At 39.4% G+C, this 18,743-nt stretch overlaps 1 protein-coding gene across 1 annotated transcript in view; it reads left to right on the forward strand.

Annotated features, from left to right (window-relative positions):
- The first annotated feature begins 6,159 nt into the window (after nt 1-6,159).
- The window catches only part of TMEM196 (transmembrane protein 196), a 245,127-nt gene continuing 232,543 nt past the window's right edge, over nt 6,160-18,743 (forward strand). Inside the window, exon 1 of the mRNA XM_054564070.1 lies at nt 6,160-6,208. The gene's annotated coding sequence lies outside the window, so the exon portion shown is untranslated. The remainder of the gene's footprint in view (nt 6,209-18,743) is intronic.

The following is an 18,743-nucleotide window of genomic DNA, read 5'->3' on the forward strand; positions in this document are numbered from 1 at the left end:
GAATGAAGGGTATTTCTTTTTTTTGGAGGTGGGAGAATGGTAGAGGGAAACTTGTGTGTGAAAGAGAAAGTGCTCAGAAAAATATTACTTATTTTTAACTCATGTTTAAAAAAAAATATTTTCCATGTGAAAGCACAGCAAAATACAAAACCCAGGAATGGGTTTTATAATCAGACATGTATTTTTGTACATATTTCAGATGCAAACACTAGGCCACTTTGTTGTTGAGAAAGAAAAACCGTCTCTCCCTTTCAAAGTCACTTTTAGTTTGAATGACAAATGTCCGTTGGCATAATTACATTACGCAGATACCCAGATAAACTAGAAGCTCTCAATGTGAACAATGAAGTTTTGCCAGGAGGCAGGCGGGGAGAGAGGAGAAGCAACCACATGCTGTGTGGACTGGCACAGGGCAGCAGGCTTCCTGGATCTCATCTCTTCTTTCTCTGTGGAGTGTTCTAGCATTATTCCCATTTTCCACGTGAAGAAACTAAGAACCAGAGAGGATGCTCAGGGTTATAATAGCTAGTATGAAGTAGGTTTTCTCTCTGCAAAACCTGGTTCTATTTTTTAAAAATCCAGAGTGCATAGTGAAATAGTAGAAAAATACACTGCTCTTGTCCACCATCTCTTGAAAGACAGCCAGACAGAATATGTGACTTATCAGAAATCTGTTGCTGCAAATACAAAATGGAATTTTTACCACCTTCCTCTGGCATCTTGGGACCTAGCTAACCCTGGACCTTTCTTCAGGACCATAACATAGAATAGTTCGTTAATTCTCAGGGATTTTTTAATAACCAGGGTTATTTTAAAAAAATAAATTGGACTTATCACTGTTGAATGCCATAATCTCAACCAGCAAAAACTCTGATATCTGCATGTGTGCATGCACTCATGCTCATGCAAATGTGTGTGTACCACAGCATTTTATAAAGCTTTTGGAAGACACAGATAATACAGGAGTTTGGGCCAGGATAAAGGCTCACTGCTGGCAGAGAGTTCACAAAGAGATGGCCTGAGCTTACACATGTGTCAGTCCTCTGGCCACCTGCCAGGATTTATGTGCTTTGGACAGTCATTCATTTATTGTCATTCAGTTGGTAGAGGGAATGAGCATTCCTTCTTTGTGGCAGGCACCTAGAGGCTTGAGGTTAGTAATGGGAAAATAAAACCAGCATGATCTCTGACTTCAGAATTGCTAAGTGATGGATACAGACAATACTAAAAAATTATACAGTTAAATGTAAATGGCATCTGTAAAAACAGCTGCAGTGGAGAAGCTGGGATGCCAAGAGAGGTAGAAATGGGAACATCTTCTGAATCAGAGCGTTGAGTAAGTTTTCCATGGGAAAGAAGTGATGAGCCTGAAGGCGAATCCAGTGTCAGGTCTGGGGACGGCAGCAGACAGAGCTCCTCGGTGCACAGCAGCCCTCCGGCGGGAGGGGGGCTCAGCAGGTGCGGGGAGCTGGGGCAAAGGGCCTAGAAGGGTGGAGGAGGAAAGACACACCTTTCAACGTTCCTGTGGACGAGCTGAATAAGGATTTTGTTTTGGGATCCTGAATAAAACATGCCCATTTGGCTGAAAAGTAAAAAGCAGAATCTTTGTAGAGCTTTTAATACATCCACCCTGGGGTATTTGGTATGCTGGCAAAGGAAACTTGAATTAGGGTTTAAGAACAATCTTTATGGCTTTCAATATTTATATTTGATGATAAGAGAACAAAGCCTTCCCAAGGAGTTATATACACACATTCAAGGATGGAATTTATTTTAGTTCAAAATAAATTCTAGGAGAGAGAAATAAAAAACGACTTCAAGTTCAGGGCACAATTATTTTAGTGGTATTTTGCTTTCTTTAGAACATTCTTTGAATCTTATTAACATGTCAGCAAACCAGAGCATTTGGGGAAGGAATAGTAAGGAACTAATAACTGGGTTTCTCCAGGCTCCAAGATCTGAGAAGACAGAGATCTTGTTAGCTGATTAGGGTAGTGAGATTAAATAAATCGCTTCAGGTTTACATTGCATCATGTGTTGTGATGGTGGTTGGAAGTTTAAGAGTTTAAAAAATGAAAAACGTGATCTTTGCAATTTAAGGATGAAGCAATGGTTTAAATATTAATACACACAAAGACATTTTATAATCTCATAATAAATCCTTTCAGAGAAATTTTAAACCCATGTCCAAACATTCTGTTCTTATATATTCTAGTATTTTATAAATCATTTCTGGTTTTCTGAACTTTACAATTTTCTTTCCATAATGGATTTTCATAATCAGAAAAGATTAACTCCGTAATCAGGAATTGCCTTTCATTTTTGGCATCAAATCAAGGGAATTAATAAAACACTTAAATCCCATCCTTGACATCGTTAAAAGCATCAAAAACAATTAATCTAAAACTTCTTGAAGCACTTTGGAAGTGAAAAAGCATAGAGGGTTCTTTCATTTCCTCAGGCTTTTTCTCGAATGATGCTTTAGATGAGATTTCAGTTCAGTGCTCAGCTTACAATACAGTTTTTCTGTGTAAGCCTCAATCCTCTACTTCCTCCTGTTAAAGTCTTAACATGAAGGTCAATTAAGGAGACACATGCCAGAGTGGGTCATTAACTGTTCATATCAGTGATGGATGCAGCACATTTCATGTCCTGTGATGTAGGAAATACCATAGGAAGTTTTGAACTTTGGGACAACTAATTTTCTGGAAGGAGCAGAATGCACTACATTAAGGGATGGTTCTGGTTTAAGAAATATCGCAGCTAGTAAGCAGATTTGAATGTGCGATATGAAAATACAAGACACAAGACATAAAATACACTGGAAATCATATAATATTGTAATTGGAAATTTCAAAATTTGAATTTTCATATTGTGCTAATGTAAATTACATTTTCTGTAATTTTTGTAATGCCTAAGCAATACTTAAAGTAATTCAAAAGAAAAAGAGAATGATGAAGAACTATGCTGCTGGAGGCTTTTCTAATTAAAATAGACCCTTTTTCTTCTTATACATAGAAATTCTTCCCTGTTCTTCTATATGAAGTGTCTTCCATGTGTTGCTATGTAGTTTAGTGAGTGAAGATCCAAAAGTCCTATGTTGCTGTAAACACTAGGTGGGGTTTATCCAAAGACTTTCTTCAGAATAAAATAATCACCTGGAGAGCTTGTTGGAACTCAGATTGCTGAGACTGACCCCCAGAATTTCTGAGCCAGCAGGTCTCGAGTGGTGCCTGAGAAATTGCATTTCTGATGAATTCCCAGGTGATGCAGATGCTGCTGGTCCAGGGGCCCCGACTTGAGAGCCACTGCAGTAATGTCCCTCATTTCTATAGAAATAAGAGCATCTCCATTAAACTACAAAAACTTACGTTTAGATAAATTTTGTGATGTAATCAGAGAAATAGTTTCTAAATTGTAAAAAGAAAAACAAATCACATTTATTTATATAAAGTGAACTTTTTCAAAATAAAGAGCCTGAAAAATAGTAATTTTTATCATAAAACTAGTTAAAATAATTAATATCTGCCTCTCATTTCAAATGTAATGACATTTGAATAAAACTAGATTAAGAATTTGAGACATTTATGCAATGATGATCTTGTTGCTGAAAAGCAGCTTTGGAGAAAATCTTGTTTTTATTGATTTGTCACTTGTTAAACGTCTTGTTGAATTAATTTTTCCCCATTGAAAAATATGTTCATAACTAATGTGATCAGTTTAACTGTCCATATTCCTTACTTTTATTGTGGAATTACCAAGTGATTACAGGTACTTGTTAAAAAGATAGTCAGGTGTTCTCTTTTCAATGAGCGGTTCTACACTTAACGGAATGGTGACTCTGACCGCACTTTGACGTAACTGTGTCAGATCTCATTTTCTGCTTTAGTTCTTTTAGTTAGTCTTCTGTGGGTGAGGAGGAGGATCTGTGACTTCTTTCTTTCTGTTCTTAGAGATATGTGTACTGCCCCTCTGTTCCAAAAAGCAGATTTTAAATGTTCCTAATACTTAAGTCCACACTTGTACCCTTGGAATGTACTGAGACATTTATAATATAGTTATAAATATATATATATATATATATATATATATATATATATGTGATTAGTAGTTGAAAATCAAAACTTAGTTATGGTAAAGTTCCTGGTTTTACTTAAACTGATTCTACCCAGCTCGGTCTTGTAAAAGTATTTGGAATTGACAAGTTTGGTATAATGTTGACCTTACACGTTAGGTTTAATGGTAATACAGTCAGCTACTACACTCCTTAGTATAGTAAACAAATCCATTATGCGGGATCTGACTCCCAAGAAATATGTACTCAGTGCCCACCCAGTCCCCTTACATCACGGTGAAAAGTAAGGAAAATATGAGGGAGGAGACAGGAAAGAATTTGATGTGGTCAAATGAAAGAAGACTCTTCAGGGACAATGGAAACATTGTCTTCCTCTCTTTGTGCTGGTCTTCTTAAAAATTGAATATATATTTTATTCTTTCTCCTTATTCAATCAATAAGAAACAAATTAACTGTTGCTTTCTCCAGGACTGACTTAATGCAACGTAAGCCTGCCCTTTAGGACTCCTGAGGAACTTCAGCTGGGGCGAACTCAGCAACCCCATGTGGAATTGTCATTTAGCAGCCTTTTAGGGGCTGTGTCAGAAAAGCAATTTCAAAGTGGCTTAAGCACAAAAAATTTGTTGTCTCTCACTACTGAAAACTCCAGGGATAGTTTCTGGCATTCCAGGATTCAGGACTTGAAGGTGTGATAAAATTCCTTGGGTTTTTCCCTCCTGTTCTCATCCTTGGGCTCCGCAAAGCAGCCCAGCAGCCTGGTTCTCTCTCCTCCCGCGGGCAACTTCGCTGCCGTAGCTCCCACCTCACATTTCCCCGTGTTCCAGTTTCAGGCGGTCATGTTGGTACTGGGTCACCTTGGCTAAACTAAACTTCATTTCCCAGAGTTCTCTTAACTATTTCTGGTTAGGGCTGGCCTCGAGAAAAATCTGTGGGAGACTTGGACAGTCTCAGTGGAGCAGTGGCCATTGTGACTTCTGTGAGGTAGACGCAGGTCAGGCCCCATCGCAGTCTCAGGTTCAGCTTGCTGGTGCGGGAGGCAGCTGCCAGCCCACAGCTCCTGTCCCCCTCCGTTCCCCGCTTCCCCCCAACTCCGCCCAGGGGTGCGTGGGAGTCTGCAGGGAGGGTGCCACTTCGCCTGAGGTTATCCACAGCAGCGGGCTGCAGGCTTGGAGCCGGGGAGCGACCAACAGGGGTACCAGTGACTGAGAGAGACACACAGTCTCTGACTTCCGGCTCAGCACCAGAGACTAAAGAAAAAAAAAAAAGTAAGATTTTGATCTCACAGATGGGTCTGGTCAAATCGCTGTAATAAATCCTTGTTGTACATCTTTGCTGGTGGTTCAGCTTTTCTGAGTGAACCCTGATTGACAGGTAGGGCAAGAGAAGGTCTCTTGGTAACCGCATAGAAAGAGTCCCTCTGATTGGACCAGTTTAGGTTTGGAGCTCATCCCCTCAGCCAGTCACTGAGGGCTGTAATCAGCGGTCCTTTGAGGGAGCAGACCTGGGTCACGTGCTCATTCGGTGCCTCCCCACCCAGACCTCCAGGTTTGAGTCGTTGACTTGCCCATGTGAAATCAAGATCTGTTCCTGGCAATGGGAAGTGGTGGTGGTTGGGAGGCCAAAAGGAATTTTCCACTAAGAATGTGAGATTCATGTCAACACTGTTTTCTGTATCAGGAAATCTTTATCCTTCAAGTGTAATTCAAGAAGCTAGTCATAGGAGTCCTTCCCATGAGACTGGGCAATGGGCCTGCTTCTTTAAACTTACGCAGTAAATCAAACACTAAGTAAATGGGACTTCGCCAGCAATATCTACCCTCCACAGACCATTAATAAATTGCTGATGGCACGACAGAGCCATTTAAAACCCCATCAAGACTACAGGTTTACCTGGCCCAGAGGCCCAGCGGCAGAGCCTCCCTAAGAGCTCGCTCTCAAGCAGGACCCATAACCTGGTAGATGCACCCCACCTGCTGCCAGAAAGAAACGGGAGAGAAGGATAGAGACGGTGTCTCCAGAATGACTGACGGAGAAAAATTAGTTAGGATCCTGTGGCTTGACCTGCCCCTGAAAAACAGCCTGGAATGCTCCTTTGGCCCTTCTCTGAATGAAATGATGAAAGCAAACCTAAGGTCGGTGGCATTTCTCTCTTTCTTAGCTGTCTGACTTTTCATTGGAGACTTTCAGCTCCCCTTTTGAATTAGTAATAATCTCTAAATACTCTCCAAGGGGAAAGTGAAACAGCAATATGAGCTAAGTGAATTACATGATTCTAAGACAGTGAAACATAGGCTAAATGAAAGGGACATACTGACAAGATGGTGTGTCTGTTTGCTTTGTATACATACACTTTATTAAGATAGAATTCACATGTACAATTCCCCCTGTCCATTTTTTAAGAACCCATTAACATTTTCTTTCTGAAGACATAGCTTGTGTTAACATGTGTTCAGTTATATTCACAATTTACTCTGTGCGGAGAAATGCTCTTCAGGAGAGAATATCGTATTGTTACATTTTCAGGGCTGAGTGGAATGCTGTGGGTTGTGGCAAAATAAAGATTAGTGATCAAGGTTATTCATGAGAAGATGAGGAGAGAGCACTTGATGTTACATTACTAAAGCTATTTTCAAGAGGTTTCACTGATAGTTTAGGGAAAAAAAAAATCTGAAGTCCTTCTTTCACACTCTCAGAGAACCTTTGTATCCCGCCCCACCCCCCCGCCCCCCCATTTTGATTGCTGAGAAGGTTACTGTCTGCTTTAGGGATAAGGGTCCAAGTTCTGATGTGAGAGCTGCAAACCAACCATGAGAAATTAAGCCACTTGTTCTGGCTTCCTGCTTTGAGCAAGGTTCCAACTCTACCCTTAACAAGAGCTCTATATTAACCGCTTAGTATATTCTGTGTTTATCTACTAGAAAAGTGTATTAATTTGCTAGAGCTGCCACAGCAAAGTACCACAGACTAGATGGCTTCAAAAACAGAAATTAATTTTCTTACAAATCCAAGATCAAAGTTTTGTCATGGCTGGTGTCCCTGAGGGCTGTGAGGGATGGACCTGTTGCAGGCCTCACTCCTCGCTTGCAGATTGTTATCATCTGTGTCTTCATGTGGTTTTACCTATGTGTGTGAATCTATGTCCCAATTTCCTCTACTTTGAAGGACATCAATCACTGGATTGAGGCCCACCCCAGTGACTTCATTTTAACTTAATTACCTCTTGCAAGAGGCTATCTCCAAATACAGCCACATTCCTAGCTTCTGGGGGTTAGCATTAAAACATAGGAATTGGAGGCGGTGGCCATAATTCAGCCCATAACAAAAATGATTTGGTCAAGTTTTGTTTGCTTTTATATTTACCAAAATCAACTACTTTGTTCAAATGCCTCTTAAGCAATCCTGCAATGAGCCTTTTTAAGTTTTACTTCCTTCTTCCTCAGAGGCAAATCTCAGATGCCTGAGAAGTGATAGGTGGTCATTCAGCCTCACAGAATGAGCGGAACTGTAGAGAGACGGCAAACCAGGACAGCTGCAACTCTTTCACTGCATTGTCCTTTTACCCCAGGCAAGATATATCTTCCATCTTTGCTTCCTAAAACGAATGAAAACTATTGGTGTAGATAATACATGCTTGTAGATAATTTCCCTTGGGTTTTAAAACCTTTGTTGTCATTATGGCATCTCGGAGCTGCAGATAAAGACAGTCTAAGAAGGAGACTGGGTGCCCTGGGTGGGGGCTATGACATAAGTCTGAACCCCCTTATTAATTTATTTATATTTTGGTGAACACTGAGATGCCCAGGATTATCACCTATTACTGAGAAAACCTAAGTAATGAAGGCTTAGATCACCCGGCAAGCATGCTGAGCAAATCTAGGAAACTCGTCCTCTGGTGGGTGGGGAAGGCAGACAGGGCACGCTGGACTCTGAGGGGGCCCAGCGGATTATCCAGAACAGGGATGTGAGAGAAGAGGCAGAAAAATCTCCAACTGGGAACTGCAATTTGAGAGGGAAGCCAAACAAGCCTTCCCAGACTGTCATTTTTTTAGAGTTTTTTCAGTGCAATTAGGGTGAGCAACCTTTCCCAATTTGCCTGGACTTAGGGGTTTCCTGAGAATTGGGAATTTCATTGCTGAAACCAGGAAAGTCCCAGGCACACTGGGACAGTTGGTCACCCCAGGTACCAAACACTGAAAGCCACTGGTAAAAATAAGAGTGGCAACTGGGAAGGATAGCACTTGAAATCATTATCAGGCTTTCTGCACCATAGTTGAAATAATCACGGTAGTTAAACCAGTGTTAGCAAAGGGACACAGGATATTTTTAAAGGTGAAGTGAGTCATGAAAAGTACGAAGAATGTGTCACTGACTTGGACACAGACCGTTTTGGGAAAAGGGCAAAACTTAAAGTAAACACAAGGTGCAAAAGTTGATAGGGAGAGATACTAAGAACAAACCTTGCTAATTAAAATTTTGGCTAAGGACCAAACCTGATAAAGCTCAGACCACTCTTTGGAAGGTCTTTGCAAGGAGATTTGTAAGTTTGTTACTCAATTACAAGACACTGAATTATTAGCTTAATTCACTAAAAACAAAAAATACAGCTGTCGAGTCAATTTACAACTTTACTGGCTAGTTTATGGAAAGAGTATTTGTCAAATATTAACGTGGTTTACGAAGACCAGTATTAGGCATGTTCTCCTGCACTTTAAATTTAAAACATGGAAAGAGTGTGACAGTCTTTGCAGTGTCTAATTTTGTGATCTTTGAAAAGTGTCTTTGGAAAAATCTTTCTCAGGATCCCCTAGAATATGACAGTGATTTAACTACTAGCATTTAAGGAATACAAATTATGCCAAGTCAAGCACCATTTGTGTGAGCAATGATCCAAATAAATTTCAGTGGAAATTCCTTGTTTTAATTATGACGGTCCAGTCACTGTTAGTCTTTTCTATTTTTTTCCTTCCTTCTCACCTTTTCTCTCCTCATCCTCTGTTTCCTCATTTTTTTTCCCCCTCACCGGCAAGAATAGAAGTAGACCTATTATTTTTAGAACAGTATACAAAGCGACTACTTCTGAGAAAACTGATCATTGTCTATCACGTCTAAAGCGCTATGCGCAGCATGAGACCAGTAAAAAATAAAATCTTTCCATTCTTACTTCATTTTCTCTCTGATTGGGGGAACTAGGTATGTAAATAAATAATTACAGAAAAGGTGGGAAAAAAGCATCGGGCAAAAGTTCAGCTTCCATGTATACAGGCCTTGAATGAAAGCTCGCGGTCTTCCACTTACAAAGCACGTTAAACGTGAAAAATAGCGAGAGCTGTTGTCAGCATCACCGCAGCTCATCCCTGTTGCTTCCCCTGTGATTTCGGGGCATAACAACAGGCCTGCTGTGTTACCCAAAACTTCTAATTTTTTTCAATTTATGTTGAGCTAGATTCAAAGCTCATTTGACAGTTAATTTCAACTGTGCCCATAGTAAAAGCAGTGGATTGAAGACTTTTCTTCCCTCTGGACTACCAGCTTTTTAAATTCCATTTTCCTACGTACTGAGAGTGCAGAGTAAGCATAACTGAACAGCCGTCCTGCCTTCTCAGGCTTATTTGTATATGATAGCTTCTGTATTATTTAGGAGCCAAAACAAAAAAAAAAAAACAAAACAAAAAAAAAACCACCTTCAAATGGAAAGTTTCTAAAAACTTACACAAGGTTCCTTATTAAATATTACAGTGACAACTACATTAGTGTACTTCTTGATTCCTTGGGGGCAAAGGGCACTTGGAACACAACATTTAGAGCTCTGAGTAAATTCAGGAATCTATCTGTGAGTCCTGACTCAACAGAATTAAGTTTACGGGCAAGGCTCTTACATTAATAAAGGAGATTGTATTTCCAAAACATTCCAGTGTTTGAAAAAGTCTTAGAAAAACTACAACCCTGACTAAACAATGCTCATGAAGAAATAATTCTGGGTGACTAAGTACTTCATACAGGAAAAGGCCTTGAGAGAGGCTCAGTTATAATTAACTGTGAAGCTATGTGACTTTGACAGTTGTTTCTCTTTTTTGGGGGGAAAAAGTAAACATTTTAATGATTGAGATACAAAAATTAAACACTTTCTGGATATTGAATAGGGTGATTGGAAAGAATATATCTCCCTAAAATACTATAACAAAAAAACTGTAAATTAGCAGAGCCATGCATAAAATGATTATTTAAAATTATATAGAATTATATGTATGGCCCATTCCAATTAGTAAACATACTATAGCAATTTTTTAAATAAAAATATATAATGCAATAGATTTTTGATATTTCTATTTGTCTATTTTAAAAAATAATTTGATTTTCCATACAGAAACACTTTTAATTGTTTGATGTGCTTTGTGGAAAAAAGAGTTTAATGGAATACCTACTTTGAAGTTTTTGTTCTTTTATTACGTCCTCCTTTGGCAGTAATGGTAGATTGAATTCCTGTCTCTGCTTCTTTTCTGGTGTTTCCTTGATCAACACCATAATTTCCAAGATAGCTGGATAAACTCACTGGTGAAGCAATTTGGGTGAAGTCACATTCATATTGAGTGCAGTTACCAGAACCAATTGACCCAGAGAATAAAGAGTAATCCATTGGAAGTTCAGTGGATACATCAGAAAATCTTACAATTGAAAGAAATCCACCATATGATCATCCAGATGCATTTCAATAGCCAAAATACTGCAAAATTCATCTCTCAGAAAGGCAACATTGCAGTTTTGATCATTTCTCCATTTATCAAGGTCTGCTGTACTTACCAGTAAACCCAAATTTCCCTTCTGAACTGTATTAATTAATCCATTCCTTCATTCCTTTATCTTTTAATAATACTGATTGAGTGCCTAATCTGTGGCATAAGTGCTGAGGATAAAATAATAAAAAGGACCCACACCCCATTCTCATGGATCTTGCAGTCAGTTGGAGGGGCTTATTTCACCAATGCTATTCTACATTCACTTCCTCCAGATATTGAGACAACCATTATTCCCCCACTTTAAACATATTTTCTTGTTAGACTACACACCCTAAATTTTTTCATGTCAAATGAAGAACTTCCAGACTTTTCCCCTGCTTTCATCACTTTCTCTGTGGTGCGCCCATACTCGTCCTGACGTTTGCCCAGTACTAAACCCAGTGGTCTTGGTGAGGTCTATCCAAAGCACACTGATCTGTTGGGTCACCTATTTAGAACACCTTCTTAGCACCTGTCAGGCAAATGTGAATATGGCCACAATTCCTGTTTTCAAGAAGTTCATGTTCTAAAGGAGGTTCCGGAATGAATAAACAAGGCGACTGTTTCTCTAATTGTGGGCAAAATAATCCCATTAATTCAGACTGAACTCTTCAGATGAGATAATGAGTCTTCATACGTTTATGACTTAACTCTTCGTATGTTAAATGAAGGAGCTGTGGCCCAAGACCAAGGCCCAAATACAGCAAAATTCACTGAGCTAAACTAGTAATCTACAACTGAAGACCTGAGATATAATGTAAATTACAAGGTAATCAATTTTTAATATGTAAAATGCAATCATTGCGACATAAGCCTAAGGTTGTGGTAAGCCATAACAAACCAATAGATTTCTAATCATTATTGATTTGAAAACAGGAGTATATAGGAATGTTTTGATAGAGCTAAGTAGCCTTACATGTTGCCACCATTTTGAATGAATAACATTTTGTTTTTGTTTTCTTCTCTTCCTCCCAAGTAGTGGTAGCTTTAAGAAGATAACACAGTCTTATCAGTGATACATTTAATATAAGTGTCTCTACTTTGGTCTCCTAGTTTCTGTAAATGAAAGGAGGTTCCCCCCCCTACTTTGTGCTCTGTGTGAAGGCTTTTTATTTTGAGTATAGTTTGGACTTTTACTCCAAAGGGAATTTGTGAGCAAAGCAGCTTTAGCCATTCATCCACATACCTATTCATTTTATTTATTTACTAAATTTTTAAATAAATTCAGTCTTGATCTATTTAAAATTCCGTGAACTTTAGTGGAATGAGAGACTGACTGGATGAGGACCTAGTTAATCAACCCCTTGTCTCAGGGGATTAAGATTCATCTGCTTAAATAGGGAGGAACAAGACCTGGGTTTCTTGCAGCCTCAGGAAGCTGTGAGTCTGTGGTGGAGAAATGATGCCAACAGTGTCAGGAGTATCACAAACGGTGGCAGCCCAGCGAGGGACGGGGGAGCCGTAGTTCTCACATGATTCTGTGCTTCTCTAGTGACGAGCAGGTGTCATAGGGTTCGACCCCTAACAAAGCCCGGTCCTTCAGGAAGATAATTGATGAACTTCAATGTTCTTTGGGGCCTTTCTTAGGAACATTTTGAAGATGATTCATTATTGCTACATAACATTAGGTACTAGTATTGATTGCTCTGTGCCTATGCCTTATTTGTTATTACATATTGTCAATAGCACCCCTGCCGCCATGAGCTCAGTTCAGACACCGTTTGGAAATGACTCTTCCCATGAGAGATTTACAGTGATCCTCCAGCCCTCCCAACCTGCTGGAGACAAAGGTACAGGCGCTCAGGTCAGTGAGCAGTGTTGCTGAGCTGAGAAAATAGGCAGGTATCATTTCCAGGACAATAAATACATAGGCAGCCAAGGTTTTACATAATCACATCTCTCATCAACATCTTTTGCTAAGTGTTCTTGCATTCATTGTGGGGAACTGTATGTGCAGAGATTAAGAAGGATCCAGACACAAACAAGTGACAATTCTCATGAAAGAGAGAGAGGAAAAAAAAAGAAGAACAGCATGTAAACAGAAATTAGATGAAGAGGAATTCAGGCAGGATGAAAATAGAAACTTACCTTGGTGGCTCATTATCAGAAGTAACTTAAGAAGAAGAAACTAGAAACTATAAAATAATTTCAGAAACCAGATATAAGCAGTCGTGAGGATAGATTTTAATGCCAAATTTAACCATATAGTAAAGTATGGTAGAATGAATTTTCTCGAGCTTCCTGAAACCATTTCAAGAAACTTCTTGGAATTTGCTGTATGTCAAAGTTTAAATAACAAAAAGAAGTCAGTATTGTTCTTGGAAATCACACCAAAGAAGTTGATAGACATATTCTTTACTGTGACACATAGAAGATCTGATGACAGGATGTGACTTTTTATGGAAAAGTTCAGGATCTAAAGCTGCTGGGTCCCCTATCAATCATAAGAATCCGTAGTATAAGGCAGCAGTTTTCAGCGTTTTTCTCTCATGGCACACATAAAACAATTACTGAAATTCTGTGGCACACCAAAAAAAAATATACATATATATATTTTGCCTATCTGACAAAAAATAGGTATAATTTTGATTCATTCACGCTGGACAGCTATTGTGTTGGCTGTTGCCATTTTTATATTTGACAGTCTAAAGGAAAAGAGGTCACTGCCCCTGACTAAATAGTCGGGTATTGAATGTTCTAAAAATTCTTGTGGTGCACCGGTTGAAAATCGCTGGTATAAAGAATCACTAACAAGCCGTGTGCACAGCCAGAGGAAAGAAGAGGCAGGGTCTTGGTAGCGAATAGAAACACAAAGACTGAAGGTCTGTGGATGAATGTGTTTGAGAGCTCAAAACTCCAAATCGTGCGTTTTTTGGTCTTGATTGCAGAATAGTCCATTTTGTGCAGTTGATGTATTTAGAACTAATGGTTTTTGCTATTGTATTAGTTAGCTGGGACTACCATACAAAAATACCATAGACTCGATGGCTTAAACAACAGAAGTTTATTTTTTCATAGTTCTGGAAGCTGGAAGTTTAAGAATAGTATGCCAGCTGGGTTGGTGTCTCCTGAAGTCTCTTTCCTTGGCTGGTAGATGGAAGGCCTCTTGTTACCTCTTTATGTGGCCATCCCGTTGGTACTCCTTGTCCCTCTTTAAGAACACCATCCTAATTCAGTTTAATTTATTTATCTCTTTAAAGCCCTTATTTCCAAACACAGTTACATTCTGAAGTATGGGTAGGACTTCAACATATGAACTTGGGGAAGGGCATGATTCAGCCCAAAACATGGCAATGTATGGCCTTCAAGAGTTAAATTAAATAGACTAGAGAAGACACATTCAAATCGCAGGCACCATCTGGACTTTGTGTGGAGTGAGAGAACATTCTCCAGTTGCCAGTGTATATGTGGCTAAGACACACCATTATTATGGGCCACACCACGCTCCACTCTTTCTACTGGGGATGTGGGGCTGGAGTTATAGCGGCACAAGCAGAATTGCCAGTCCCAACTGTAGATTATGGCGTTCTCATCTATCATCCTATCGATCGTTTATCATCCTAATGCAATTCAGAAGTATAAAACTTTCCAGATACTATTACAGATATCTAGGTTAATTAGACCTAATTTCAGTATTTCATCAAAATGTCAACAGTCAAGTGGACCTTGTCAGAGGGCAAGCATGCGCCTTCCTCCGGAGAACGCTGTCTTCAAAGTGCTTATTTTCCTCAAGGGTGCTCTGGGTTTGCCTCTTTGATTTGGATTCCAAAAGGCAACCTGTACCCAGCTTTCTTTGTCTCTGTACTCTGGAGCGGATGATGTATGGGAAGATAGAGGCAAATTAGAAGGAAGAGCCCTCTGCAGCTTTAAATATCACTTTTTTTTTTTTTTAAGGATCTCACTGTGGTGAACATCAAATCAGGTAGTGTAAACGAGAGTGATTTGTGAAACTGTTAAGTGACTTCCCTGTACTGGTGTTTCTGGCATTTATCTCGTTTTTGGGTCAGTTAGAGACCAGCCTTATTAATCTCTTCACCCATGTATAAAGTCCCCCCATCCATTTCACGTGCTATGACAGTAGCGTCCTGGAGAAATGGCCCCCGAGAAGGCACTGAGTTACTAAAATTACTTATAAATGTGTATGCTTTATGCACACAACAACAGATGTGGGAAATGAAAAATCTGTGTCAAAAGGAATGAAATGCCTCGAGGAGTTTTCTCAGACTAAAAGCATGAATAATGCAACAAGTAAGAAATGCAAATCAGTTTGTCAAGGGAGGGCACTCGCAGGAGAGCTGGGGCAGGTTGGGGACTTGCTAGAGGATTTTGCTGGGTGGCACATTTTCAAGGGAGAGGAAGAGGATGAGTTTCCAGTGGCATTTCCTGCCAGGACCAAAACTCAGAACTGGATGGACAGAGGACAGGGAGCCTTTATAAGCCCAGGAGGTGATGGCAGTGGGGACAAAGTACTGGGAAGGCAGTGAGTGAAGGGGCAGAGAGCCGAGTGGTGAGGGCCTCGCCCTAGGTTCTCTTCTGATGTTTTACAGCTTGGTTCCTGTGTGTGACACTTGGTATTTTTAGAGCTCCACTCCAATTTTATGATGTCAGTTCTTCACCTTTAAGGAGTTTATACTACCTCCATTGAAGATTACAAGATACATAATTTAAGATAAACAATATCTTTGCCTTAATGAGATCTGCTATCTAAATATGTGTTTTTTCTTCATAACTATATCTTGTGCTCATCCTTGTCATATACCTTAACACCTAATTATAATTATATACTTAAAGACAACACTTTCTAACTAAAAGTTAAAACAAAAATAATGTTGAGTAAAGAAAATAAGGTTAAAAAGGATTTATACAATATGTAACACTTCATATACTTTTTTTCTAAAATAACATTTTTAATAGTGAAATTAAGTTATCTTTATAAGGTTCATAAACAGTTAAAATCCCTAAGCGATTCTGATGCAAGTACTCAGAATCACATCATTTAGAATAACTGAGCAAACATTCTCCACAGTATTTTTTAATTGTTTATTTATCAAAACAAACTATTCTTACCTCAAATACTCATGTTTCATAGTTCAAGAGCACAGGTCAGTGACAAACTTCCATGGAATTCAACCCAAAGAAATATCGTTGTTGTTGTTGTTTTTTAAATATATTTTATTGATTGTGCTATTACAGTTTTCCCAATTTTTTTCCCTTTGCCCTTCTCTGCCTGGTCCCCCCCTCCATGCCTCTTTCAACCTCCCCCCCTTAGTTCACGTCCATGGGTCATGCATGTAAGTTCTTTGGCTTCTTTACACTCTAAGATCACTTTGCACTCTCTAAAATACCAGCCTTCCACATTTCTGCAAGATCTTTCATGGAATCATAATTTCTTTAGAAATCTGCGCAAGCCATCTTTCTTGGTTCAGCTCCAGCAAATGAATAGAAAGGTCCACCTCCAGGGACACAAGGGTGGCTCCAACAATATAAAGTCACAGACATTTGGCCAGAAGGCCATGCCTCTGAGGTTTTGTCAAAGCACTGGAAACATGGTAGTTATACCGTCCTCGTCACTAATGTCCTTCCACGTGGAGAAATGGACCCTTCATGTACGCTTTAGGTGTATAAATTGTGTTATCAATGATTACATGCATTTATATGTTGTAAAAGTGTAAAAGACATGCATGAGGAAATGCATGGCAAGTAAAGCGATCACATTTAGAGGGCAAGAAGCAGGTAAGCAGTGGGCCATAATGCTTTCTCACTACGTTTTTGTTTTTTCTAGTTGGAGTTTTGAACCATATACAGCAAAATATTAGCATGCATTTACCCTAGTTACTTTGATCTATAGATGCTTGTATGAACAATATAGTCCCTCCTTTTATGTTTAAAATACTTGGTAACCAAAAATAAATTAAAAATTAAACAAACGAAGATGCCTAAAGCCCCTGCTTTTCTACTGGGAAAAATCTTAGCAGAATTTCTCATCAAGCAGAATTTTGCTTGAAATTTTTCATCAAGCCAAATAAATCTCAAATCACTGAGGACTCTTAGCCAATCTCTCTACTTCGTAGTAAAGAAATGTGCTTCATCCAGCATTAAGTGGTTCAGGATGCTACCTTTAAAACAATTAGTTATTATGTATGACTGTGTTATAAAGATCACTCAGTGCATGAACTGAGTATGCAAGGGACTGGGAACCTTTGTGATTACTACAGTTTCCCTCTAAAACATTAACACTGCACACAAATTACATGTATAGACTGCCTCCCAAACATATAGGCTGACTACAGTGAAGGAACCCCGAGCTTAGGACCAGAAACTGGGGTCCAGTTCAGTTTGGCCATTTAATAGTAGTTTAACCACAGGCAGGCCAGTTATGCTCTCTGAGTCTTTTGTTCTTCCGCTGTAAACGAAAGATTTGAAATTCCTTCTGGCTCTGGGTCCTTTCAGGAGGTGGCAAAGTAGCAGAGTGCTAAGGAGGTAGAGTGTGAGGGGGGGACTGGGGGCTGTCACCCCTTCCTGGGGGTAGGATGCTTATCAGGACTAAATAAAATCCCACCCGCATAGCTGTCTGAGCTGTATTGGACTTCCTATTTTATATAAAGGCTAGTTTATATTTGCAGTTTCCAGCAAATATAAAAAAACTCACCTCTCTTTACTGATGTGATGATTGCCTATGCCCAGAATCATGCTAAGCTCATGGAAGTTTATGATGCTTCATGTTTTGTTTTGGTTCATTGCGTGTAAAGCATTTTCACACTATTTCTTGCATCCCAGGGTTGCAGTGACATATATGCTCTGGTCCTGGGACTTGAGGAGTTAACAGTGTTGTTGAGACACAACGAGAAAAGTATATGAGATAATCGTTAACCCGTATAAGGCTCTAGGGGTGAAGAGGTGGGTGAAGAGGTTCCCATCCAGTCTAGAGGAAGAGGTACGGGACAAGGCCCCGAAGTGCTGGAGCTGAGCTGGAACAAAAGAATGATTCCTTGAATAACATGGGGACCCAGCTAATTCCCTGGATCCCTTGTTATCTTAGTCTCTTCTCAACCCTTGTCAGTGCTAATTAATAAAATGGAATTACAAAGTCCTGAGTGCTCTCATCACTAGCAAGGAGGGCTCTGGGTTCTGGGAAGAGCCTGGCTTAACTATTTACAACTTGGGGAATGGATTGAGAATTTCTTTCTTAAACAAGAAGTTATGCGCCAACATTTACTTTATTCCACTTTAAAAGAATTAATTCCATTCCATTCTAAAGTACAAATACTCTTTCCAAACAAATTTTTTTTTTTAATCCTCTCTGCCAGGAATCCTCCTGCATGCTCATTACTGATATCCTGCTCAGTGAGGCAATGTGTTTGGTTTTATGGTTCTTAGGTTGAACCCAGAGAATAATTCAGCCGTCACAAAAGAAGGAAGTAAGCCTTGAGCAGAGGCTTACTGCCCACTGCTGTTTTGTAGAATGGGCAATGCCTCTCTTCCGTAGCTATCGGTTCCTCATTGGAATCGGACTCGGGAAGATTTTCTCTCTGGCTGACTGCAACGCAGTGAACGGCAGTCCGCGAAGGTCTGGAGGCAGATGGATCTGGGTTGGCTGTTACTTTCTACAACCTACTGAATTTATTTTGGCAAATTACTTAAGCTTCTCTGAGCCTATTTCCTCATTGGTAAAATAGGAAAAAAGTGGATTATTATGAGAATGAACAGATAATTCATATAAAATACTTAGAAAAATTAACCAATTGAAGTTATCTATTTGGGTGACATATCAAATTTAAAATATCCATGATTCCCATCATCTTTCCTTTCTCTTTCAATAGAGTAAACCACAGCATTTTAGAATAGTGATACTGTTTCCCTTTTATTCTCTAGAAAATGTAAAGAGGAAATTTGA

The sequence above is a fragment of the Pteronotus mesoamericanus genome, unplaced genomic scaffold, assembly GCF_021234165.1.
Source record: "Pteronotus mesoamericanus isolate MK-2021 breed Mesoamerican mustached bat unplaced genomic scaffold, CSHL_Meso_final scaffold_85, whole genome shotgun sequence".
Lineage (NCBI taxonomy): Eukaryota > Metazoa > Chordata > Mammalia > Chiroptera > Mormoopidae > Pteronotus > Pteronotus mesoamericanus.